Source organism: Podarcis melisellensis (genome assembly GCF_964234715.1).
Source record: "Podarcis melisellensis genome assembly, chromosome: 16".
In the NCBI taxonomy this organism is placed as follows: domain Eukaryota; kingdom Metazoa; phylum Chordata; class Lepidosauria; order Squamata; family Lacertidae; genus Podarcis; species Podarcis melisellensis.
This window is the reverse complement of record NC_138533.1, coordinates 25,324,053-25,351,849: the sequence shown is the minus strand read 5'-3', so window position 1 is coordinate 25,351,849 and position 27,797 is coordinate 25,324,053.

The window sequence follows — 27,797 nt, the reverse complement described above, 5'->3', positions numbered from 1 at the left end:
AAAGTAAGTGGACTGCTTCTGCAGGTTCCCTCTCAAAGCTTTTAATATCTCACACACAGGATCATAGGTTTGGAAGGGATCGCTGGATGCCATCCAGACTGACCCCCAAACCCATAACACCATACATTTGGGAGAGCTGCATTGCAAATTTTGGAGAATTCTGAATTTCGAAGGATGGCTGTTTCCATTCATATCTGGATTCGGGAAATACAGATTAGGGAGTATCACAATAAAATGTGAACAGAAGTTGCTGTATCCTGAGTTCATCCTGCAACATCTACTCCGGTTGCCAGTGGCTCTTCAGGGGTTTCGGCAGCAGACATTCAGATGCTCCATCATGGAGTTATGTCTCCTCCTGATCTGGATCAGAACAGATCCAGGTCCACCAAGCTCTGCATTGTTTGCAAGAATCCCAGCAACAAATCAGCTCAGGAATTGAGAACCTGTTGTCCTGCAGATGTCGATGGACCGAAACTCCCATTTCCCCTGATTATTGGCCCTGATGGCTGGGGCTGATGGGAGTTGTAGTCCAAAAGAGCTTGAGAAAGGCTGGTCAAGGGAATGTGGATGGGAGAGAAACTGTGCAATTGCCCAGGAAGTTGCTCTGATGCTTGTGGCTGTTTTTTTCCAACTCTTTGGTGATGCTGAATTGTAGAAATTACGCCCATCATTTAAATGATAACTAATCAGAGGCAGCTACGGTTGCAAATGGAAACAAAATATCTGTGAAAGGAAGAGGAGCAGGTTTGCTCAAGTGTGTTACAGGTAGAAATACTGTTTGTAATGAAGCGAGAGCAGTAGTTTACTTGCTCGAATGAACAAATAAGAAAGTTTTGAAAATTTAAATTCTAGATTAAAATTGATTTCTTAATTGAGAAGGGGATTGTAACAAAAACACTGGGGCCTAATTTGAATAGTAGAGTGTCTGGTATCTGGTGGGCAATCTCCTTCTTTATTTCCACACTGTAGCTGCAGACTAAATCACCTGTCAGGAGAGTTATGAGATTCAGGTGAGGGTCAGATGCCTTTTCAATCCCAGCAGGTATATAAGAGGCCTTCACCCTGGCCAGGCTTTTGGGTTTTTTAAGAATAACATTACAACTTCATTTTCCTAAAAAATAATGCTTATTCCACAAAAGGTTTACAAAGTCGATTATTGCAAAAAAAATTCAGGGTTAATTTTATGCATTTTTAAAAATCACCATGGTATTTAACAATAATATCTTATGTCCTTTAGAGGAGAAATTGTGAATTGCAGAATTTTAAATACCCGTCATCATCCTTGGCATCACTCAATTTTGTTTATAACACTCTTCCATTTTCTTCTAAGTTGTGAGGGTGGGGAATGGGGAGGGGCCTCACAAGTGGAGTAGCCTAGGGCCGCTCTTCATCTAAATCTAGCCCTGCCTGCCCATCCCATAATCCTTTCAACTCATGTACTAATGGATTTGACAGGGGTGGGGTGGGGTGAAAAGTAACAATCCACAATTGTTGCACAGAGAATGATGAATGGCTGTATGGCTGGCCTAACAAAGGGGGTGGAGTATTGGGTTATAAATCAATTGAGTGATTCTGGAGAAACTGCAAGGCCCATGGACTGAATGCAAAGATGGTGGTGGGGGAGAATCTGTATATTTTTGGAGCTGTCGGGGGCTACCTCCCCCATCTATTATTTTGCCTGTTTGTAGAAACTGGCAGCAATGCACACCACTGCCAGTCAGTGCAGACAATACCGGGCTTGATGGACCAGTGGTTTGCCTACATACAGTATAAGACAGTTTCCCATATTCCCTGCTGAATGTCCTGTTCCCCAACCTGCAGCCCTTAGGAAAGGGCCGTGCCTGAAGTCACGGAGAGCTGTTGCCAGTGAGTGCAGATAATATTGAGTTAGATCAGGGGTCGACAAACTATGGTGTGTGGGCCGGATGCAGCCCACCGGGGTCGTAAATCCAGCCTGCGGATCCTGCAGCCCGCTCGGTCAGTCCCAGCGCTAAACCGATACGGCGCGGAGGCTTTGCCGCATGGGGACTGACTTCTGGGACTCTGGCACGGCTTCAGATTGGCTGCAGGAAGCTTCTGCAGCCAATCCGAAGCCGTGGACGCCTCTGGACGGGTGTCAACACTGGCACGGCTTCAGATTGAGTTAGATCAGGGGTCAGCAAACTATGGTGCATGGGCAGGATGCAGCCCACAGGCTCGTAAATCCGGCCTGCGGACCCTGCCGCCCGCTTGGTCAGTCCCAGCGCTAAACCGATACTGCAAAACCGATACGGTGTGGAAGCCTTGCCGCATGGGGACTGACTTCTGGGATGCTGGCATGCAGCCAATCCAAAGCCACGGACGCCTCTGGGCAATGCCCCTTCCTTCCCTCTGAGACAGCTGTGTATAGCCAAGAGCCGAGCAGGAGGAAGTGGTGGCGGCGGGGAGGCAGAGGACAATGACAACGCTGCCAAAGAGGTGTCGTCATTGGTGTGAGTGGCAATGGGGGGGTCCTTTGGGGGTGCTTTCTGGAGAGGGAGGTCCTTTTGGGAGGGGGTGCTTTTGGGAGAGGATGTGTCCAGCCCCCCAAAAGGTCTGAGGGACAGTGGACCGGCCCCCTCCTGAAAAAGTTTGCTGACCCCTGAGTTAGATGAACTAATGGTCTGACTCTGTATAAGGCAGGTTTCTAGCAGAAGTGTGGGGCCATAATTCAGTGGCAGAGCATCTGTCTTGCATGCAGTAAGGCTGGGAATGGTCTCTTCTGAAACCCCAGAGAAACCCCTGCCAGTCAGTGCAAACAATACTGAACTAGATGGAGAAATGACCTCGCAGTTGCTTCCTGCGTTCCATTGGCACCAAACCAAAAATGGCTTCCTTGAGGAGCCAAACGATCATTTCCATTAACCCCCCCTCTTTCCTCCCCACCCCACAAATTGGGTTTATCTTAGAGGTGACCTTGTTCCCCCCTACCTTTGATTTATGGAAGCATGCTATGACTCTGGGAGTGCAGCGATGAGACTACGGGCATCCCATAATATATGGCTCCTTCTAACAAGAGCTAGACTATAATTGTATTTATGAGCGGAATACTTATACAGGCCTTCGGGGGGACTCTGAGAATAAAAACATTCATATAACAACATATAGGCAGCCAGGAGGCAAGCAATTAATTTCGTGGCTATAAGTAGTGTTTGGGGCTTTCTGAGCTGGGTACAGTTCATCCATTAGAGCCTAGACGTGCTGCTGATGAGGGAACAGCCACTGTGGAGACTGGCAAATGAATTGGGGAGGGTGGAGAAGAGGAGGAGGAGGAGGAGGGGAGAGCTTTCACTGACAGAGCATGCCTTTAAATGTTCTTCTTAAATAAAGCTGATCAGAATTTACATGGGCCACATCACTGACTGTGGCGATATAGGCAGCAGAGGCCTGCTCTGGGGCGCCCCCTACTGCATGATTTCAAACAGTGCAGGTGGGATCCTCAAGAAATCCACCTTGGATAATTTTGAGGAGTCAGCAGGATGGAGAATTGCTTGATAAGGGAGGAAGGTATGAGGTGTTTGTGCACACACCCTATTTCTCTATCTCTTTCTTGCACCCCCTTTCTATCTCCATCTTGACCACCCATTCCCCCTCTTTCTTGCACCCCGTTTCTCGCTCATCACATCTCTTTCCCCCCACCCCACCCCATCGACCACACCACTTCTGTGAAATGGGGCCAAGGGTGGCCGATTCTCCCACCTGTAGGTTATTGGGCTCCCTGTTGTATATGAACGATGTGCCTCAGTTTAGCATGTGTGACAGCATCTGCTTGACAGGCAGAGAGAAGAAGACATTTTGCTGCCTGAGGTGAAGGACAAGAGGGAGCAGCTGATGCTGTCAATAGGGTGGCGTTGACCAGGATAAACTAATCCAAGTACAGTGGTACCTTGGTTCTCAAACAGCTTAGTTGTCGAGCAAATCGGCTCCTGAATGCCACAAACCCAGAAGTAAGTGTTCCTGTTTGCAAACATTTTTCAGAAGCTGAATGTCCAATTCAGCTTCCACTTTAGTGCAGGAAGCTCCTGCAGCCAATTGGAATCTGTGCTTTGGTTTTAAAACAGTTTCAGGAGTCGAACGGACTCCAGGAATGGATTAAGTTCGAGAAACAAGGTACTACTGTATATGATATTTGGCCATCACTCATCAATACACGGATGTCAAAATAGATGGGCACACAATGGAACAGCTTTGTACTTACAGATACTTGGACATTCTCTTTGAAGAACCTCTACGAATGCATTTGCCTCACTGGGATGCATCCTTGGACTCTGCTAATGCCTCTTGATTGCCTGAGTGGAGAAATACATGTGTAAGATTTCTGGCTTTTGCAGGCTGGGATGCAACCTGTGGTACAATGGTCAGTGTCACACTGTGGCTTCCCTCAGTTTGCTCTTGGCCCCATTCACCATTGGCGCATGGCTCCCTGAAGACTGACGAAAAGGGTTCCCTGCCCCTGCTCTATGATGTCATCTGAACACATCCACTTAAAAACCATCCTGACAGGCTGCAGAGAGGGAGTGGGAAACAGAGCATCCTGCTCCAAAATCTGCTGCTAATTGGTGCTGATTAAAAATTGATGCCTGTTTTACAATAAAGCCGAAGCATTTATCATCCTCAAGCAAGCCTTTAATTAATAAAGGCATGCTTGCTCATTTGGAGAGGGGAGGGAGTGAGGTGGAGTCAAGGGCTCCTTTTCCGTAGGGAATCCCCTCCTCAGTGCAGAATTATCACCCCTCCTTGCTACTGGCCGTAATAGTAATAATAATTTATTATTTATACCCTGCTCATCTGGCTGGGTTTCCCCAGTCACTCTGGGCAGCTCCCAACAGAATAAAAAAGCGATAAAACATCAAACATTAAAAACTTCCCTATACAGGGCTGCCTTCAGATGTCTTCTAAAAGTCAGATAGTTGTTTATTTCCTTGACATCTGGTGGGAGGGCGTTCCACAGGGAGGGCGCCACCACCGAGAAGGCCCTCTGCCTGGTTCCCTGTAACCTTGCTTCTCACAGTAAGGGAACTGTCAGTAGGCCCTTGGAGCTGGACCTCAATGTCCGGGCTGAACGATGGGGGTGGAGATGTTTCTCAGGTATACTGGACCGAGGCCATTTAGGGCTTTAAAGGTCAGCACAACACTTTGAATTGTGCTCAGGAACGTACTGGGAGCCAATGTACATCTTTCAGGACCGGTGTTATATGGTCTTGGCGGCCACTCCCAGTCATCAGTCATGGCCCTGCACTGCCTCTGTAATTCTTCTGAATACCAGTTTCTGGAAACCACAGGAAGGGAGAGGTGCTCTTGTGCTCAGGTGCTGCTTGTGGGCTTCCCACAGGTATCTGGGTGGCTGCTGTGAGAACAGGATGCTGGACTAGATGGGCCATTGCCTCTTCTTAAGTTCTTACCCTCTGCAGAAGCCCAGGGTTGCATTCAAAACATACAGTGTGAATAATAAAAATAATTTATATCCTGCCTTTCCTACCAAAGGAGGAATAATAAGTCTTTGACATTGCTACGGTGCTTGAGGGTGTCCGAAGCACTTCCCATATTCTGCCACTGTGCAATAACCTTGCAATAACTATGCAACGCGGGCTGCCATTACCCTCCCCAAACTGCGTCTGGGAGACTGAGAGAAAGCTGGCTTGCTTGTGGGAAGTTCGCAGTTGGCAGAGTGACAATGCCCCCGTTTACACTGAAGGAAGACCACTGTGATCAGTGGGATTTACCATCAGGTACGTGTGCATAGGGCTGTAGCCTGAAGCAAGATTTGAAGCAGAGCTTTCCCGCATCACCACAACACAAGTGTAGACGGTGAAATTCAACATTTGATTAATTTCTGCAGTTGGGGACCTGAAGCCTTCAGTTTCATTTGAAGCAGATGCCAAGCTGTAAATGCCTGTTCCTTGAAGGAATTCCTTCCCTGCTCCCATTCCCCCTACAAGAACATTAAGATCATCGTGTGAAGCATTGGAAGAGCATTGAAAGTATGCAGTGTGACAATGAGGACTGGGGACAGTTTTAGGAGTCTCTGACCTAGTGAAGCCTTAGGAGCCTTGGGAATAGACAATTTCCATGGGTATTGGAGCACAGGACACTGTCTGCAACCTTTTAAAGGTAAAGGTAAAGGGACCCCTGACCATTAGGTCCAGTCGTGGCCGACTCTGGGGTTGCGGCGCTCATCTTGCTTTATTGGCTGAGGGAGCCGGCATACAGCTTCCGGGTCATGTGGCCAGCACGACTAAGCCACTTCTGGCAAACCAGAGCAGCACACGGAAACGCCGTTTACCTTCCTGCTGGAGCAGTACCTATTTATCTACTTGCACTTTGACGTGCTTTCGAACTGCTAGGTTGGCAGGAGCAGGGACCGAGCAACGGGAGCTCACCCCGTCCCGGGGATTTGAACCGCCGACCTTCTGATTGGCAAGCTCTAGGCTCTGTGGTTTAACCCACAGTGCCACCCGTGTCCCTTGCAACCTTTTAGGGTCCACTTAAAGCTTCCACACTGCCAGGTCTCATGGAAAGGGGAACACTCCATGGCGGCTTAAACAGATTTATCCAACAGGTAATGCAGAAGGTTGGTGTTGCAAACATCAAAAAGCTGACATGGTGCATATTCCGTAGAATGTCGTATCAAAAATGCTTGGTTGAAGATGGAGGTTCTGTTCGATGCTGAATTTTATTGGGGGTATGTGGAAGGAATTAGATCAGACTCGGAGAAGGAATTATAATATTATTTACTGATAGCAGCAAAAATTTTAGTAGCCCAAGGAGAGGTAGAACAAGTGATGGATTGGGAAATTAAGTGTTGGACTCTAATTAAATTTGTAAAGTTAACTGGATGAAGAATAGTGAGAGAGGAGGAAAATGTATTAAAATTCATTGTTTGGATTTCATTTTTTTTTAAGAATAAGAAGTAAGGCCTTGTATTAGGCATAATGAATTGGATTACATTAATGAGCAATTAAGAAATAACTGGAGTATTTATTGTGAGTCAATTAGATGCAGAGCTCCTCAAATTATTCGAGGGCAAGAGGTAAGAAAGAAGGACAATTAATATTATGGATAACTTAATAGTAAAGATTGAAAACGGATATATGTGAATTTCAAAGGCATTGAAATTGTAAATGAGTAATTTTGGGAACAAATGATTATTTATGTGTGGAATTGATTCAGGTCATAAATAAAATATATGATTAAATCTTCAATAAGATGGAGGAGTGAACTTCAGGGAAAGTGGATGCTGTGATGGCGGTCGGAGATGCCTACTGCCCTGGTTGTGTTCCCAGTGAAAGCATGAGGGGTATAACAAGGCCTGAGGTTTAAGAATGGCTGCCTTGGGCATCTGCCAGGGCCCCAATCAGCTAGCAGGACTCTTGCCTGGCCCCATGCTCCAAGCAGGACCCTTTAATTTCCCATAATAACCCCAACATAGCATCATGTCAGAGCATAGTGGGAAATAAAAATGGCAGTATTCAGCTACCTGTACCTGCTTGGCGTATTGCTGCTGACTGCCACCATAGCTTTCATGTCTCCTGCTTTAGGGTTCAACCTGAGGATGATAATTCACCAGTAGATCCACTCCAAGGGGAATCCTTAGCATCCCACTCTATGTTCACCAGGTCTGAGGATGTGTCATTCTTGGGATCTGAAGATGATTTCCCTGCCACCTCACCCTGTTCCACCACCACACAGAAGTAATCAACACAGAGTCCTTGAAAGATCAAGCTTCATCAGCCTCTTTAGGTCTTCCCAAACTCACTTATCAGGGCCAACTGGGAGCTGTCCAGAGTGCTGAATTGCCTTGCCTGAAATGGAATCGGCTGATATTTATTACAACCTACTCAGGGACCCAGGCCCCCAGCAGAACAGGGCGGATCCCCTTCCTTTTGCCGCTCATGAAGCAGCCACCAGTTGCTCTACCTTGAGGAAGCATTCTAGAGAACCTGAAAGATTGGTCAATATTTTGCAAAGAAATCTGAAAGCTTGCTCACTCCTTTGGGATGTTTGTGTGTGGGGGGACCTCATCTGGACCAATGCTCCCAAACTTGCTTGTGGACTTGATTTTGCAAAGCATTTCCAGTGTGCAACACACCCACACACCACACGCAGAATAAACAGTGCATCAAAAATGCATGTTTTATGGATAAATGCATTGAAAAGTGCATTTTGTGTACAAAATGTGGGAACTTCCCAGCAAGTTCTTCACAAGGCCAAACGACAGAGAGTGTGAGAGAGAAAATAGAGCATATTTCCTGCCATTCAAACTCCCCTGACCAAGGTCGTTTACAAAAATAATGAAATAGTGTTATTTCCTAGGAGACAAGTTCTCCTTTCGGTTGTACAAAACATCCAAATCTATATGTTCCTAGAGTCTGGGGGTTTATATGCTAATAAAATGGCAATCAATGCAAAATTCTCATCATTCCTCAGCCTCTTTTGCGCTATTGTGGGGAAGGGTTTGTGCTGGGAGGGGGGGGGAGGAGGATGTCTTGAGGTGTTGGGAAAAGGGATTGTCAATTTTATCAACTGCTTGTGGACTGATGGATGTTTACCTAAAGGCAGTTATCAGTTTCAAGTGGGCAAAGATGGGGCTTAGGACTCTAGAATTGTCAGCATCTTTGTCAAAACTACAGTTCCCAAAATGCTTTAAGGGAAGCCATGGCAGTTAAAGGTAAAGGTAAAGGGACCCCTGACCATTAGGTCCAGTCGTGACCGACTCTGGGATTGCGGCGCTCATCTCACTTTATTGGCCGAGGGAGCCAGTGTACAGCTTCCGGGTCATGTGGCCAGCATGACTAAGCCGCTTCTGGCGAACCAGAGCAGCGCATGGATACGCTGTTTACCTTCCCGCTGGAGCAGTACCTAATTATCTACTTGCACTTTGATGTGCTTTCGAACTGCTAGGTTGGCAGGAGCAGAGACCGAGCAATGGGAGCTCACCCCGTCACGGGGATTCGAACCGCCGACCTTCTGATCGGCAAGCCCTAGGCTCTGTGGTTTAACCCACAGCGCCACCCGCGTCCCATGGCAGTTAAGTTGACATAAAACTGATCTCGCCTTATAGTGGTAGAGGTTAACTTTTGGGGGACTGTGGATACAGTAACCCCAAGGTCCAATCCTTGGGAGAGGGCATACTGTGCACACAGCATGCACTTTTAAACAAAGAAAGCTGCCTTATACTGTGTCAGACCACTCGTCCATCTAGCTCAGCATTGTCTACACTGACTGGCAGCTGCTCTCCAGGGTTTCAAGGAGGGGATATTCCCCAGCCCTACCTGGTGATGCTGAGGTTTAAACCTGGGACCTTCTGTATGCAAAGCAGATGCACTACCACAGAGCTAGAGACTTCACTATATTGCATCAAGACCATCATTCCATCTATCTCAGTATTGTCTGCATTGACTGGTGGCAGCTCTCCACAGCTTCAGACAAGGGTCTGCTGTCCTGGGACCTTCTGTATGCAAAACAGGTGCCCTTCTCCCACAATTAGCTGAGCAGTGCAACAATTATATTATTTGCTGAGCAATTTCCATGGCTGGTGTGTTCAGGGACATTGACATAAAGAAATTAGCTGGAAACTTGAAAATGAAAGTCAAGGGTAGGAGATCATGTGGCAGTTAGACTGGTGACTGGGACTGGCTGCCGAGACCATATAACACTGGTCCTGAGAGAGCTACATTGGCTCCCAGTATGTTTCTGAGCACAATTCAAAGTGTTGGTGCTGACCTTTAAAGCCCTAAATGTCCTCACCGCAGTATACTTGAAGGAGCGTCTCCACCCCCATCCTTCAGACCGGACACTGAGGTCCAGCATTGAGGGCCTTCTGGTGGTTGCCTCACTGCGAGAAGCAAAGCTACAAGGAACCAGGCAGAGGGCCTTCTCGGGAGTGGCGCCCGCCCTGTGGAATGCCCTGCCATCAGATGTGAAGGAAATAAACAACTATCTGACTTTTAGAAGACATCTGAAGGCAGCCCTGTTTAGGGAAGTTTTTAATGTTTGATGTTTTATTGTGTTTTTAATATTCTGTTGGGAGCACCCAGAATGGCTGAGGAAACCCAGCCAGATGGGCAGGGTACAAATAATATATTTTTGTGTTGTTGTTGTTGTTAATAGCTGCCTTCTAGTGTGTCAGAAAATTAGGTCCATATAGCTCAATATTGTTGACACTGACTGGCAGCAGCTCTCCAGGGTTTCAGGCAGGAAGTCTCTCCCAGCCCTGCCCGGGTGATTGAACCTGGGACTTTCTGCAAGCAATGCAGATGCTCTACCCACTGAGCAATGACCCCTTCCTGCTCCATAGTTCCATCTTCCTGATTTATTCCTCCATGTCAGCTCTTTCCATATGTTATATTTACAAATGATCGCAGAAGACTTCTTAATTTATTTGCAAATACATCATAAAATAAACATATGCTCAGTTAAGAAAAGAACAACAGCTCCTTAGCTATTAAATTCCACAATACAAACATTTTATCATACTGAGCGTGAGTGAGTTTACAATGCAGGTTGCTACACCAGCAGCCACACAGTTAATATTGGTGAAGATGCCCAGCCGCTGTCAACAGCTGTTATTATTTCTGATGATGCCATTTCATCTCCCAGGGAACAGCCACAACAGGCATGGGGAAGGGGGAAAAACACCCCAGGATCAACACCTTTACTCCATGAAATTGGGTAAAATGATAAAGCGAGATGCAGCAATTTGATTAAAAGAAGACACAGAACTGAATAAATTGAATGAAAGTCCGTACTACAGTCAGGTGGTGAGCTATGAATAAATTCTATAAGTTTAACTTGAACAGATCCTTCCTCAAAGGTGACGTTGGGGAACCTTTCTCAGCCTGGTGGCTACATTCCCTGCTTGGCAACATTCTGTGGCCCACATGCTAATAGTAGTGATTGGGGCTAGAGGTAAAAGTGGGCAGGGCAATGAATGTAAGGGTACCTGCTGGAGCATGGAGGAGAGGACTATCGATAGCTGCTGGCCATTATGGCTGTGCTCTGCCTCTGCAATTAGAGGGTGCAATGCTTCTGAATACCAGTTGCTGGAAGCCACAGGAGGAAAGAGTGCCCTTGTGCTCAAATTCTGCTGGCTAGTTTCCCAGAAGAGGCATCTGGTTGGCCACTGTGAGAACAGGATGCTGTTAGGGACCGTTGCTGAGGAGGGCTGCACTGAGGAAGAATGGTGGGAGCCACTCCCTCCCTCTGATTCTGAATTTTTCCAGGAGCAGAGGGACAGTATAGATTTGGAACAGTGGTTTGCAGAGGGGCATAGTTCAGAAGGCAGAAGTTGGGAAATACTGGATGGGGAACAGCTAGGAGAAGAAACACTGGAAGAGAGAGAACTAACAGATTCACAGACTCTGGACAGTATCTACCTCCCTTCCCCAAAGTCCCGGAAAGCTCAGAAAGTGTCAGAACAGAAAACCCAGCGGCTCCAACCTCAGATTACAAGGTGTAGGAGTGATGTAGTTTAATAGGGACAGAAAGGGGAAGGAACTTAACTGGGAGCGCCGCCATTTCTAAGTGATGTGTTCTTTGTTCTCTTGCTGTGATTATTAAAGTTTCTAATGGTAAGAAGACTCATTTTCTTTTGTTCTGCTTATCTACTGTCATGGGGGAATGAAGCCAATTCCCTGAAGCCTGACACAGATGCTGGACTAGATGGGTTATTGGCCTGATTCGGCAGGCTCTGCTCCTGTTCTTATGTTAGCATGGCACCTCTAACATCTGCAATGGTCTGGAGTCACAGGAGGGGAGATGCTGAAGACCCATTACTATTGCTGCAGCAGGGTACCTGTCTCCAGTGTCCTAGATCCACCCAGGAAGCATGGAAAGGGAACCTTTTAGCTGCTGAGAAGTACTTGTGCACTTTGTGCTGAATGGAGCCAACAGAGTGAAAGGCAGTGAGTCCTAGCCACTGAGGATTGGCTCTTAGCGTCAGTCTGGGGAAGGTATATGGGAGGAACAATTAGGAGTTGTTCTGTGTGTGCCAAAGCTAAGCATTTAGGAATGCTGAAAACATCAAAGGAATGGGGTGCAAGTTCTGTTACCTACAATGGAAAAACAGAACGTTAGCCTCTCTGAAAGTAGGTATTGGAGCTGTTCTTAAACCAAGGTACCACCATAATTAAAATATTATGGTATAATCTTACAAGGGGTATAGCTGTGATTATCATGCAAGGACCCCACACTTCTGAACTTGCCACTATACTACTGCTTCTGCCTGAGACAGTCGCCATACTCTGCCTAATGGTAGAGCCGGGTCAGTCACTATGCTCCAGAAGCACCCCTTCTCCTTACAACACTTTCCTAGAGCTGAGGCTTGTTCTTCTCTATCTATTCTGATGCTTAAATGTTAGACAGGCAACCAGAGCAGCAGAAGCTCAGCATTTCTTTGACCTGACCTGAGCTCTGCTGTGATCTGAAAACTGAAAAGAGGTGGTGGTTGGGGGCAGGGAAAAGGAAGAAGAGATTGTCTTTACCCAAGTAAGTTATCCACTCATGCATTCCTACAACAACCTAGGAGACATTTGGTGACCTTCAGGTCACAAGAAACATGCTGTAGATCCAAAAGCAAAGCACATTACATGGTTTTACCTTTCCAGAATTTTTTTATTGATATAGGAGTGCAGGCAAAATGCTACCCTTGTTTTCAGACACAGTATGAAACTTTGACGAGGAGCCAGCTTAGATGAGCAGGTTTGCCAACACAGTTGGCCCTTGTGTGGTTGTTTATTTGAAAATAAATAAGGAGTGGTCTTGTTTGGACAGTGGGGCAAGGGAAGGGGCTTTAATTCTCTGCCTCTGTTATGGCTAACATAACTCCATCTTGGTAACCCTCCTGAAGTGGACAAGAGGATTCAGCCTCCAGGCTGTGTCCATGAGGAGCCAAGCAAAGAGCAAGCATTTGTTTTGCTTTCTGTACCCATCTGGAGACTAGCAGTAGTTGCATTGGCTGGTCCAGCAGACCAGAGGGATGGTGACATCTCCACCTCCATCTCATGGGTACCTGTCAGACAAAGGGTCTAATAAAGACCTGTGGCAGCTGTCCGAGCCCTTCTCTTCCCCCTCCTCCCCAAATTTTAGGACAAGTTTTTAAATTAACAATGATAATGATAATGATAATGATAATGATAATGATAATGATAATGATGATGATGATGATGATGATGATGATAATAATAATAATAATAATAATAATAATAATAATAATAATAATATCATCATCAATGTATGTGGGCCAAGTACACTCTACATCTGAGTTTCATCTCTTGATTTCCCTGTTACAGTTGCTGTGCATGTGTAATATTTGGCTGCCAGTAATCTCAGTCCACATCTTGTGGTTTGGTGCCGAGATAAACTCATAAGGTTGAGCAAACTATTTCAGCTCAGATTGTCTATTGAGGGAGTTGGACATTCCACAGCTTCTAATTTGGTTCTGGTGCTTTGGGGCCTGTCTGGATTTGACATGTTAATGTACCTGCTAAACATGAGTTGAGTTCTGGTGATGTGGCAAGACACATCTAAAAGCATCTGCATGAGCTTGGCTGACACTCTTATCAGTTAAAAACCCCACACTCCCAATTATCTCTGGGCAGTTTGTCTCTTTGGATAATTGGCTTCTCCTAGCTGCTGAGGCGCATTGTCAAGAGGAGCCTTTTCTCTTGAAGTGTGAGGGACTGTGCTGAGAGAATCAGGGCAAAACCAGTGTTCAAGGAGATGATGTTGGCTGAGTGCAAGAGGCAATGAGATGCCATCTCTCAGGACATGAAGTGACTTCCAAGTGCTGAACTTGCTAGTTACCTGGTTCAGAATATAAAACAGAGTCTTATTCAAGCTGTAAGTTCTCACACCGCGATTACATATTTGATTGTACTTGAAAATTTATTATGGCATGTACAGAGGATCCAGAAAGCTCTTCCCTCATGTACTTGGTGGCTGAACTACTAGCATAAGAATATAGAGCCTGCTGGATCAGGCCAATGGCCCATCTAGTCCAGCACCTTGTTCTCACAGTGGCCAAATCCTCAATGAATCTCCCCAGTCTTCTTTTAAAGCCATCCAAGTTGGTGGCCATCAGCGGCTTCTGTGGGAGCAAGTTCCATAGTTTAGGCTCTGTGCTAGATGGAGAAGGACTTCCTGTTATCTGTCCTGAATCTCCCAATGGTCTGCTTCATTGGATGTCCACAACTTCTATCTGACACCTCTTACTTGCCTTTTCTCTACGCTAAGACGTCACAAACTCTCCAACATGGCTATGTTCTACCACCTTCAAATATCTCAACGGTTGTCACATGGAAGATGGAACAAGTTTGTTTTCTCCTGCTGGGTAGGACTGGAACCAATGGATCCAAGTTCAGAGAAAGGAGATTCTGACTAAACATCAGGAAGAACCTTCTGAGAGTAAGAGCTGTTCGACAGTGGAACGGTCTCCCTTGGGAGGTTGTGGACTCTCCTTCCTTGGAGGTTTTTAAGCAGAAGTTGGATGGCCACCTGCCATGGATGCTTTAGCTGAGATTCCTGCATTTCAAGGGGTTGGACCAGATGATTGGAGGCAGCCTGCCTCTGAATGCCAGTGGCTGGGAACCACAAGTGGGGAGGAAGCTGATTTTGTGCCCAGGTCCTGCTTATGGGCTTCCCACTGGAGCCCCTGGTTGGCCATTGTGAGAACAGGATGCTGGACTAGATGGGCCATTGGTCACAACCAGCAGGATCATCTTTTGTTCTTAAGTTCCTACTACCACCTCTCCACTGCCTGGTCCCATTGCCCTCCATGCACAGGGGGAGAAGATATGCAATAAACAGTCCTCTTGTAGGTTGCCTGCTAAAACATGGATTATGCATTGTTAGAAATCATGTGTGAATGAGGGGGATATCAGGGGATGCAATGGCAGGGCAAGTGTGGATTGCACTCATGCTCCCCTTATGTCAGGGAGTGAGGAACCTCAACCTGGTGAGCAAATATAGCCCTTGGAGCCTCTCTGACTGGCCCTTGGAACATTTTCTGGGCCACACTTCCTCTCTTCAGCCCACAACCCCCACAGACCTTGCTTCATACCGCCCTTCATTATGTTTGCCTGGCTGGGATATGCCCTTGAACTCTCATCATACCTCTTGACCCCATGGATGAGGATCGAGGGGTGTGGAAACTAACCTACTGTACAAAGGTAAAATTTCCATACATTTAAGGGGCCTTATAGAGAGCTCTGGTTGACCACATTCAGCCCTAGTTCCCCCACCCTTGCTATAGAGATAAAGGCTTTTCATCTCATATTAGTCTCAAAAATATATATTACAAAATGATACTCATTCAGCTGGAATTTTTTAAAAGAGAAGACAGAATGTTACTTGCTTTAACATGTCAATCTGCTTAAAATCCCACTGAAGGAGAAAGGTTCAAGAAGGTAAATCTTGCATAGTTAATAACAATAAACGGTGGAAGACAGGGAGGAAAGAGTCGTTTGAAAAGGCCTGATTCCCTTTTGTCAGCTAAATGGGGAAAAAATGTTAATTTGGAATTATTTGACTCCCCCTTTTTTTGCTGCTGATATAATAAACGATTAATATGTATCATAGTCACACAGATCTCATGGAAAAAAAACTAAGATACTTATTTATGTATCTGTTTAAAGTGATTTATTGCAGTTTTGATGTAAATCTATGTGGATGGAATTACACAGCCATAATTAGGGAGAGAGAGATTTTGATTTTGAATATGATAGATGCTTTATATGTTGAATTTTTTTTGGGTGTGCTTACATTTGCTATTCTGTAAAATATAATGAAAATAGTGCTGGAAATATGCATCTCTCTCTCTCTCTCTCTCTCTCTCTCTCTCTCTCTCTCTCTCTCACACACACACACACACACACACACACACACTGCTTGCTACAAAGCCACCAGATTCCTCCCCACACCCCACCAAGTACAGATGAAGTCCTTCAGAAGATTTTCCCTCTGTGGGCCCAGAAGACCAATCTGAGCACTTGCTGCTGAACGCAGGAAAACTTGGCTGAAAGGCAAGATCAGCCCAGCTCAGCTGGCAGGAGAATTAAAAGTTTGCTCTGAGCAGGATTTACTGCTGCTTTTCACAAACATGAAGAATTTACCAGATGAGCATTTCCTACGGGGTTGCCAGATGATTGATTGGGAATACAAATTCCAGAGCCTTGAATTTCTCAAGTCTTCATCGGAACCCTCATATGGGAGGAGGGATTCACTTCTATCCTCCTCATACACACAAACACTTTATTTTCTATTACAGTTATAGCCAACCTCTGCTCCAAGGAGCTCTCCCTGCCCCCATTTTATCATCACAATAACCCTGTGAAGTCGGTTAGGCTTAGAGACAATGGCTGGCCCAAGGTCACCCAGGGAGCTTTGTGGCTGAGTGAGGATTTAAACTGTGATCCTAGTCTGATGCTCTAATGACTACATCAGGGGTAGGCAACCTAAGACCCAGGGGCTGGATGCTGCCCAATCGCCTTCTAAATCCAGCCTGTTAGAATTCCTGACCTATGACTGCAGTCATGTGATTTTTGTCTATCACATGACGGTGTATGTTTTGACTCCACAGAGTGGGAAGTGACAGAAACAGGATGTTTGTGTTACTGTGTTCCGTCAAGTGGGACTGTTGTCCTTTGTTCTTTTTCTCTTTGCTGTCTGATGCTAGAGAGAGAGGGAGCCATGCTGCAGTGCTCCGTGTGTGTTTATATGTAAATAAAGTAGAGTAGCCAAAATGCTGAGTTGCTGAGGTCTGCTACACAACTGACCAAACTCTGTGGATCCCTAAGTGTGCCGATGTCTGTTAGCATCGGTCGCTGTGATGTGTGGGCTGAAGAAAGCTTTTGAAGTTCCCGAACAATCGACCAGGAGGGAGGGAACATGCCAGTCGGGAATGTGTCTCTGCCAGGGTCCTACTCGAGTGTAGGCCAAACTCCTGACACAGCCAGCAGACGGTTTGGGAATCAGTGTGTCTTTACATGAGTTGAATGTGTGCTTTCATTTAAAATGCATCTCTGGGTTATTTGTGGGGTATAGGAATTTGTTCACCCCCCCAATATAGTCCAGCCCACCACATGGTCTGAGGGATGGTGGACTGGCCCACAGCTGAAAAAGTTTGCTGACCCCTGGACTACATCATATTGGCTCATTGCCCAATGGAGGTGTACAGGAGCTACAAGGCCAGCCATGTTCCTTAGCATTCCATTCCACCAAGGACTCACCCACACCTCCATTTGTGTCATGGTTTCTAGGCACAGAAATCATTGATAGGCATAGGTCCAGGCAGGCTGTTTTGGTTCTGCTGCATTCGCTGGGAAACCCAACTGCTTACTGTTGAATCAGAACAAGCATCAATCCATAGGAATACCCGATTGTCGTTTGTTCTGATTAAACAGTGTGGTTTCCCAGGGAAAGTGGTGTAGATCCCTAGATGCTAGGAGAGGATATATTTATTAGATATTATTCTTCCTTCCTCATGTTTGTAAGTTTGTAAGTTCAGCACAGTGTCATCCCAGCTTAAAAAGGAAGCATAGAGTGGCTAGTTTTAGCCTTTTTGTTTAAGTAATCTGGGATGCTTCAAGGCAGACTGGATTCTCCTGGTATTTCCCTCTTTTCTCCCCCTTAAAACAACAATCACCCAAACAGTCTTGTAAAAGCTAAAAGCAAAATTTACTCACTTGGAATACTTGTTGAAGAGTATCAGATACAGCAGCTTTGTGCAGGCAGTCTTAAACTATATATAGTTTTCAATTACAAAAATCCAATGTAAGCCTCCTTATATCAATACCAAATTACAATACTAATTCAAATACCAATCAATCATATAACCAATTACACAATTTAGGTGCCCCCCGTGTGCTAGATTTCAAGGTTTAATAGTTCCCTTTGATTCTGTTTCCAAATTCAATCCAGTTACAATCCAATCTTAATAATAAATATGGTAATTCAGTTACAAAGGCATACTTAAGTCTAGCTTAAAATGGAGTCTGAGCTGCAGCTCAGGCTTAGCAATTTGTTTCTTACATTTCTGGCTTGGTGATGAGGTGGAAGAGGTCAGAGTGAAGAGAGGCAAAACAGAGGATGTGTCCAGGCAGGTAAGAGAATATATATAGCTATGCTCTCCCCCTGTCAGAGCAGAGTGGGAGTGTTTTTCCCAGAGTTCTCTCTAGCAAAGTTACAGGAAAACTCTGTGAGCTTCAGCTCCTTTCATGTGCCTATCTAGCAAACATGCACCGTTGGTTTGACTGTTTGTAAATATCCCACAAGTGGCACACCGAAAAGCCCACAGCCCACTCAGACCAGTGCCCACAAATCATGGATCTCTGCCTAGAAACCACAGCACAAAAGGAAGTCAGAACAGCATGATGGTTCCAGCAAGACTTGCAGTTCAAAACAGGACCCTGGACAGCTCCAAGTGGAAGCCAGGGCTGGAGAATCACTGGGGAGCAGATTCAAATATTGCTTCATGTTTTGATTTTTGTTTTGAAACAAAAATTTATGGAAAAGTGGGATAGATATAAGATATATGTTCAAAAATACAGTAAGGGTTCACTATCTATGCTAGCATTCGATTGACGCTGGAGAGAGACCGAATTGAGAAATAAGACCAAGGGTACATATTGATATAGGAATGTATTAGATAAAATGTAAAGAAATATACAATAACAAGAGCACATTTGTTTGTAAAAAAGAAATATACAACGGGATAGACAGGAAGTCCAAAGTGTTGGTGCAAATATGATTTTGGAATAGTTTTTTGTCCTTGTTCGTTTTCTTTAGGCATATAAACTTTGTATACATGCTGAAAATTATATTATAATAAGCCTTGTGGTGTAATATGATAATGTTTACCAATATAACGTAAGAAATTAATAAATAAATAAAACTCAAAAACAAATATTGCTTCATGAATAGAAAAACCTAGACCAGTGGTTCCCAAAGTTTTTTTGGGCCACTCCTCTTTTGGTTCCATAAACCGTCCCCTACTCCATGCTCCCTGCTCTACCCACCCTCCCTACAAAAGCATTGTTCAGAACTGCGGTTTGCAGAACCCACTAAGAAAGAGAATAATAGCACAATAAAATTCCAAACAGTGTCCATTAATTGCACATTTATTTAAAATCCAGTAAAAAGTGTCCAGCTTAATTAACTCCACCAAAATGATGAACTTGATCCAGTGATAGCAGTTTTTCAAAGTCTAATGGTCAACACATCCAAGACGACTCAATACAAGAAAGATGGGCAATGGGTTGTATTTATTAAAATATAATGGAATCCACAATCTGAATGGTTCAACCAAATGAACCAAAACCAATGAGTTCCAGGAGATGAGGTGGATTGATGAGATAATTTCAACTCGCCCATCTCCTGTGTCAGCTGGCAGTCACATCCTGTGATCACACAGCAAGCCCTGAGGAAATCTCTCCCCCCTCACTGTGCGCTCCTTGGGTATATGAACCAGACATGCACACTGTGGCCCAGTGGGTCAGCATTCACCCCAACAGTGGCGTAGCGTGGGTTGTCAGCACCCGGGGCAAGGCAAGTAATTTGCGCCCCCTAACCCGTGGATTTTAGTAGGGGCAGAGAGCTGCGAGTGCGAGCGCGCCCCCCTCCAGATGTTGCGCCCGGTGCGGCCGGCCCCCCCTGCTCCCCCCACGCCACGCCACTGCACCCCAATGCATCTGACAGGCCCAAATGCCACTCTGGCTCTGATATTAGTTGTGGCAATTCCAACAAACACCACTCTGGTCACACAGACAACATCCAACATTGTGAAGTAGGTGAAAAAAATATGAAACAGATCCATTAGTGTCAAACCCCTCCCCCAAATCCTTTTCAGGGTGGGCATCTCAATGAGAAGAGGGGAGAGGATGGTGTGGAGGGGGATTAAATAGCCCATTATCCCATTCTCCCCTATAGGGCAAGTCTTCCCATGTGGTTGTTCGCATTACCCCTGTGTAGGGTTGCCAAGTGTCCTCTTTTTCCAGGACACATCCTCTTTTCCAGGGGTAAAATTTGAGACAAATTGCATTTATTTGCCTTGAATGTCCATCATGGTGTCCTCTTTTTTGCTCTTCAAAATATGGCAACCCTATTTCTTGCAGGGGAGGAGGTTTTGGCAAATGCATCCCCCGCCATAAGGGGAAGGAGGTGGAATATGGCAATATATAGTATAAACCTGCAGCAGTGACTCTTCATATTGGGGTTCCTGTGACAACTTACTCACTGAACTAAGAATACATTAAAGCTGAGGCATGATGGAAATGAAAATTGTATTTTTATCAACAAACACTCAGTGAAGGATAAAGCTTGACAGTTTCACCATTAAATGCACAGTACTTATTTTTTGTTAGAAGTGCCATTTCAGGTTTAAACAAAAGCTCTACTCATAATTCTGCGCAACAGAACTGGTTCTCTTAAAACTATTTCCTCCCTTCTAGAATGGCTGTCCATTTTACTCTGCCTGTAAAACACCACTAGCCCATTTTTAAGTCCTTTGCCCCAAGGCAATTAAACAGGCTGCCTCACAGACCCCTAGGCACACCTACAGTAGCTACTTCCCTAGCCAGGCCCTATCTGCTAGTTAAACTGTCGAATTCTACCTTTATCATTTTCACTCTCTCCTGATTGGACGTTTCTCCTCCCTGCCATCATTGGCTGAGGGGCTCCAGAAAGGCGACCCATTTCTCCGGCCATCACTTTGGCAACAGAGAATCTCAGACTAAAGCTTATGCAGGGCTATAGCTTAGGCATGTTGTTAATACTGGACCAGGCTACTGATCCATCTAGCTGCCTATTTTGACTGCCAACATGGTTCTGCAGGATTTCAGGCAGGGAATCTTCTCTGACCCTACCTGAAGATGTGAGGAATTCAACCTGGAACTGTGCTGGGCCCAGGAGTAACCTGAGCAATGCAGTCCAGGTCTGGTCCCGAATACAAGGGTTCCACGAGGAATCAGCCCAACAGGGCCAAGGCAGGATATGAGGCAGGACACCAGGCAAGGTCAGGCACAGGGTCTCAAGCAGGTTCTAACAAACAGCAATGTTGCTCCCACAACCTGGGGCGGGGTCCAACAGCCTTTTATCTTTGTCGGGGTAATGGCCGGTCCTGATCCCTCAGTGACTCACCTCCCTGCCTCCCCCAAAGGCGAGCACTCCTCCTGCGAGTACTCAGGTCTCTCCTTCTCTCAGACCATAGTCTCTGCAGCTCGGGAGATGTCGGTGGGTTACTAGACCCAGAGACCACCTCAGCCTCTCCTGACCCAACTGGTAGTGGAGCAGCTGTAAGTGATGGCCCAGCTGAAGGCAACGAGGTAATCCCCACATTTGGAGCCAGGGCAGGCTCAGGCCCCTGACTGGGCCCAGCTGGTGCTTGTTGCAGGGGAACCTGTGCAGACTGGGGCTTTTCAGAATCAAGCCCCAGACTTGGTTCAGATGCCGCCTGAGACAAAGGATCTGGTGCGGACTGAGACTCCTCTGGTTCTGAGTCCGAGCCTGAGTCCCAGGCCCTCAGAGGAATCTCCTGTATGATCTACCATACTGAGCTATGTGGGGGGAATTGATGGGTCATGCTGGGTTATGGATACTCTTTCCTTTGCCCCCAAGGCTTGGGTAGTTAACCACCAGTGCTGCTGATTGCATAAAAGCTTAAAACACCTCCAGTGTTTTCCCTCACACAACATTTTCCTTACTCCTCCTGTTCGGTCTCTAGTACTGGGAACCTCATTCAGTAAAAATAAAAGCATTTTTTCCCTGTAATAATAATAAGTTTATTGGGATAAGCATTTCTGATAATTCACAAGATATCACTCACCTGCTTCCGAGCACAATTTCATGAGGACTAGACACCTGTCCACATTTACTTTTACAGATAGGTAGCCGTGTTGGTCTGCCATAGTCAAAACAAAAAAAATTCCTTCCAGTAGCACCTTAAAGACCAACTAAGTCAGTTCTTGGTATGAGCTTTCGTGTGCATGCACACTTCTTCAGATACATTTACTTTGTCTGCTTTCCCTTTCACAAATGAAACATGACATCTAGGAAGCGAAATACCAGTTTTCAAGTACATAATAAGAGCCCTGCTGGATCAGACCAATGACAACCTGTTCTAATGGTGGCCACCCATATTCCTGCATGAAACTGGCAAGCAGGACCTGAGCACAAGGGCACTCTCTTCTCCTGCATTCAGAAGCTTTGCTGCTTCTTTTTGTAGATGCAGAGCATAGCCATTGCAGCCAGTAGCCAATGCTAGCCGTATCCTTCATGAATTGCCTGTTCTCCTATGCAACTGTGATTCATACAAGTCCTGGGAACAATCTGATGTTTCACCATCCAATGGCACAATGCTTGTATACTGAGCCACCTGGCAGAGGGGGAGGGGAGAGAAAAAGCTAGCAACTGCCCATAATCATAATTAGCTATGCAAGGACGCAAGTGCAATATTTTTTAATCAGGTGGACGGCTATTGACTTGAACATTTGCAAGATCAGAGACAAACAGAACGATGTCGGCACTGCGCTTAATTGCCATTTATTCAGTCTAAGCACATGGGCACAGGCAGAAATCCAGATAATAACCCAATGCTTGTATTTTCTGGCTGGTAAACTGTAGCAGGGGGAGGTGCAGCCCAAATGAGGCTGGCCCCTAACTAGTTGCATGTTGAGATCCCTTGACTTTCTGCTGCCTCTCAGGGTGACCTGGATGTCTGTGTGTTGGTGTGTAATAATAATAATAATAATAATAATAATAATAATAATAATAATATTTTTTTATTTATACCCCTCCCTCCCCAGCCAAGGCTGGGCTCAGAGCGGCTTACAAGCAATAATAAAAACAAGATGAATGATTACAACTTAAAAACAAAAATAAAATACAACATTAAAATAATGGAACATTAAAATATTAAAATGTAGCCTCATCGCAGGAGGAGAAGGAAAAGAAAGAAAAAAAGAGAGGGAGGGAGGGAATCAAATTGGCTCCAAGCCAAAGGCCAGGCGGAACAACTCTGTCTTACAGGCCCTGTGGAAAGAAATCAGATCCTGCAGGGCCCTGGTCTCATGAGGCAGAGCGTTCCACCAGGCCGGAGCCAGAGTTGAAAAGGCCCTGGCTCTGGTTGAAGCTAATCTAACTTCCGTAGGGCCTGGGACCACTAGGGTGTTGTTATTTATGGACCTTGAGGCTCTCCGTGGGGTATACCGGAAGAGGCGGTCCCGTAGGTACGAGGGTCCTAGGCCGTGAAGGGCTTTAAAGGTCAAAATCAGCACCTTAAATCTGACCCTGTACTCCACCGGGAGCCAGTGCAGCTTGAAAAGCACTGGGTGAATATGCTCCCATGGCAGAGACCCCGTGAGGAGCCTCGCTGCAGCATTCTGTACCCGCTGGAGTTTCTGGGACAGCTTCAAGGGCAGCCCCGCATAGAGCGAATTACAGTAGTCAAGCCTGGAGATGACTGTCGCATGGATCACTGTGGCCAGGTCGGGGCGGGAAAGGTAGGGAAGGAGGCTGTGTGATAATTTTACTGATCGGGAGGGGATGAAGCTTCTTGCCCTATCTTGTTGCAAAAGTACTCAAAATGCCTTCCTTTCAACCATTATTTACCATCCTTGGACAGACCCCACCTGTCCAGGTCTGAGCACAACTGTTTAAGAAAGATATTGACAAACTTGATTGTATGCAGAGGCTGGTCACCAAGATAACCAACGGTCTGGAAACCAAGCCTTATGAGGAACAGTTGAGAGATTTGGGTATGTTTAGCCGGGAGAAGAGAAGGCTAAGACAGGATATGACAGCCATCTTCAAACAGCTGAAGGGCTGTCTCATGGAAGATGGAGCAAGCTTGTTTTCTGCTGCTCCAGAGGGGAAGACTTGAACCAATGGATTCAAGCAGGAAGAACTTTCTGACGGTGAGGGCTGTCTAACAGGGAAATGGATTCAAATAGGTAGCTGTGTTGGTCTGACGCAGTCAAAATAAATTAAAAAATTGTCCAGTAGCACCTTAGAGACCAACTAAGTTTGTTCTGGGTATAAGCTTTCGTATGCATGGACACATCTTCAGATTTCAGCGAAATTGACTCCCTCAGAAGCTGGTGGATTCTGAATGGCAGACCAAGCTAATGGACTATGCAGGGATGGCGAAAATGCCCAGGAAAATCAGAAACCAGGAAGACTAAAATTTCAATAAAGAATGGGGGAAATTTATAGTATACCTTCGAGACCACTGTAAAGAATCAAACTCTTCAGCGTGACTTTAATGACACTTGTAATGTAACACGAATTAGGGACACAATGGAGAGTTAAAAATGGGAGTGACTTAAAATATGCAGTGGAAAAGGATTAGTAACGGAACCCGTGGAGGGAACTCCAAAGATTCAGGCAAACCTTTGTTTATATTTTTGATTATGAATGTAATTTTTAATTTCAAAAATAAAAGAAAACGTATAAAATAAAAAGTAGAAGCTGGTGGATTCCCCTTGTTGTTGTTGTTTAGTCGTTTAGTTGTGTCCGACTCTTCGTGATCCCATGGACCAGAGCACGCCAGGCAGCAGAGCATGCTAAGAGATTCCCCTTAGTCTGAGGTTTTTAATGGCATACAAAAGATGAAGAAGTAAAAACAGTTATGACTCAATGGGCCAAAAATCTTGGTTATAACATACAATTAGAGGAGTGGATAAAATTATGGAGAGAGGGAATGAAATTCACCGCATGTACTACGATAAAAGAAAATGTCATGAAAATGATATATAGATGGTATATAACTCCAGTGAAACTCAGAAAGATGTTTAAAGTTAGTAATAAATGTTGGAAATGTCAGGAGAAAGAAGGAACATTTTATCACATGTGGTGGGAATGTAAGAAAGTGAAATGCTTTGGGGAAATGATTTATAATGAGATAAAAAAATGTTGAGATATACCTTTGTTAAGAACCAGAAGCATTGTTACTAGGTATATTAGGGAACGATGTTGAAAAGAAAGATGTGAAGTTATTTAGATATGCAGTTACAGCAGCCAGAATTTTGTTGGCCCAAAAATGGAAACAGGAAGAAATGCCAACGAGCGAAGAATGGAGAATGAAACTGATGGAATATGCAGAAATGGACAAATTAACGGGGAAAATTCGAAACCAACGCGATCAGAGATTCACCGAGGACTGGAATAAATTTACAGAGAATATCAAAACTGTGTGTGATCAGGAAATAACGCTTGTTGGATTTCAGGAAGCTCTGCGAAAAGAATAGATAGGAATGTCGCTTAAAAGAGAAGATAAAATAAGGATTGTTAAAGTGCAACATAAATTTAGGAAATGTGAGAAGTTGTGATAAATATGAAAATTGTCAGATAGGCTGATGGAAGTCTAAAAGATGTATAAGTTAAATTGGATGTTAAATTATAAATGGAATGGTTATTGGAAATTTGAATAAAAATTAATTTAAAAAAATAGTCTGAGGTTTTTAAACGGAGTTTGGATGGCCACTTGCCAGGTATACTTTAGTTGTTACTCCTGCATTTCAGGGGTTGGACTAGATGATTCTCAGGGTCACTTCCAACTCTACAGTTCTATGATTCTAAGATCCATTTTTCATCTGTTACTCAGTTTACACCAGAAACAACAACAACAACAGAGGAACATTGTGGAACATTAAAGACCAGCCGATTTATTGCACCAGAAGCGCCTGCTGTAATAAATCTGTTAGCCTTTACGGTGGCACAAGTTACACAGTTATTTCCCCCCCTGCAGCAACAGAAGAATAGGGCTGCCCCCTCTGGAATCCTTCACAATTTATACTTGTCCCTGTGCTTTTGACTGTGGAACATGATTCACAATTATGCATGCAGCGCACAGCCATCATTCAGATCTCTTCTTTCCTGATTTTGAATGGGAAATATCACAAGCCATTTCAGGTAATGACATGCATGCAGAGCTCCAGGCTAGAATTCTCTGAGCACATTTGTGAAATGAATTGTTGTTTAGTCATTTAGTCGTGTCCGACTCTTTGTGACCCCATGGACCAGAGCACACCAGGCACTCCTGTCTTCCACTGCCTCCCACAGTTTGGTCAAACTCATGCTGGTAGCTTCGAGAACACTGTCCAAACATCTCGTCCTCTGTTGTCCCCTTCTCCTTGGGCCCTCCATCTTTCCCAACATCAGGGTATTTTCCAGGGAGTCTTCTCTTCTCATGAGGCGGCCAAAGTATTGGAGCCTCAGCTTCAGGATCTGTCCTTCCAGTGAGCACTCAGGGCTGGTTTCCTTAAGAATGGATCGGTTTGATCTTCTTGCAGTCCATGGGACTCTCAAGAGTCTCCTGCAGCACCATAATTCAAAAGTGAAATGAATGGGCATCCATAATAATATTGCAGCTGTCAGCACCACCTTCTTCACACAGTTAAATTATGGAACTCACTTCCACAGGAGGCAGCGATGGCCACCAACTTGGATGGTTTTAAAACTGGTTTAGACAAATATGTGGAGGAGAGGATTATTGATTGCTGCTAGGCATGAGGCCTGTGCTCTGCCTCCGTGGTTGGAGACAACAATGTTTCTGAATCCCAGTTTCAGCAAACCACAGGCGAGGAGAGTGCTCTTGTGCTTGGGTCAATAGACTTTTATTATTTAAATACAGTCGTACCTTGGTTGCCGAATGCCTTGGAACTTGTACGTTTCGGCTCCTGAATAATAAAAAACAGGAAGTGAGTGTTCTGGTTTTCGAATGATTTTCAGAAGCCAAATGTCCGGCACAGCTTCCACGGCTTCCGATTGGCTGCAGGACGCTCCTTCAGCCAATCAGAAGCCACACTTTAGTTTCCAAACAGTACCGGGAGTTGAATGGACTCCCAGAATGTATTCTGTTTGAGAACCAAGGCACAACTGTACCACTGTTTGTGACTTTTGCATGTGTTCACCCATAAGTTGTTTCTGTCCCATTTCTTTATTAATAAATCTATATGAAAAAGCACATTTAAATTGTGTGTGTGTGGTGCCTATTTCAAAAGGCATTTTTGTATCTTTTCTGAGCCAAGAATTGCAGTGGAACATTTGGAATGTGTGAAAGCTGGTGAGTAACTAAGTCCTAATTTGCATCTTAATCCTAATTTGCAGATAAAATCGCTCAGATTCAGGAAGAAGTAGACTCCACCGTGGGAGCAGGGCCAGGGCGGGAGAGTGCTAGAGTCCTGTCTAGTCAAGTTGTGTGGGATCAATTCCAATCTGTTACCTCCGAGGATGTGGACAGGCTGCTTGGATGAGTGAAGCCAACCACCTGTCTCCTGGATCCTTGCCCATCCTGGCTTATAAAAGCTAGCCGGGAAGGACTGGGCGATGGGTCTCGTGGGGTGGTGTATGCTTCCCTCCGTGAGGGAGCCTTCCCAGACCTGCTGAAAGAGGTGGTTATTAAACCGCTTCTTAAAAAACCATCTTTAGATGCAGCCACAATGGCCAGTTATCACCCAGTCTCAAATCTTCCATTCTTGGGCAAGGTGATTGAGCGAGGGGTTGCTGAACAACTCCAGGCATGCCTGGAAGAAGCAGACCATTTGGATCCCTTCCAGTCGGGAATCAGGCCTCATCATGGGACTGAAACTGCCTTGGTCGCACTGGTTGATGATCTCCGGCAGGCTAGGGACAAAGGTGAGAGCTGTTTCCTAGTTCTGCTGGATCTCTCAGCGGCGTTTGATACCATCGACCATAACATCCTTCTGGACCGTCTTGAGGGGCTGGGAGCTGGGGGCACTGTCATACAGTGGTTCCGCTCCTTCCTCCTGGGCCGTATTCAGAAAGTG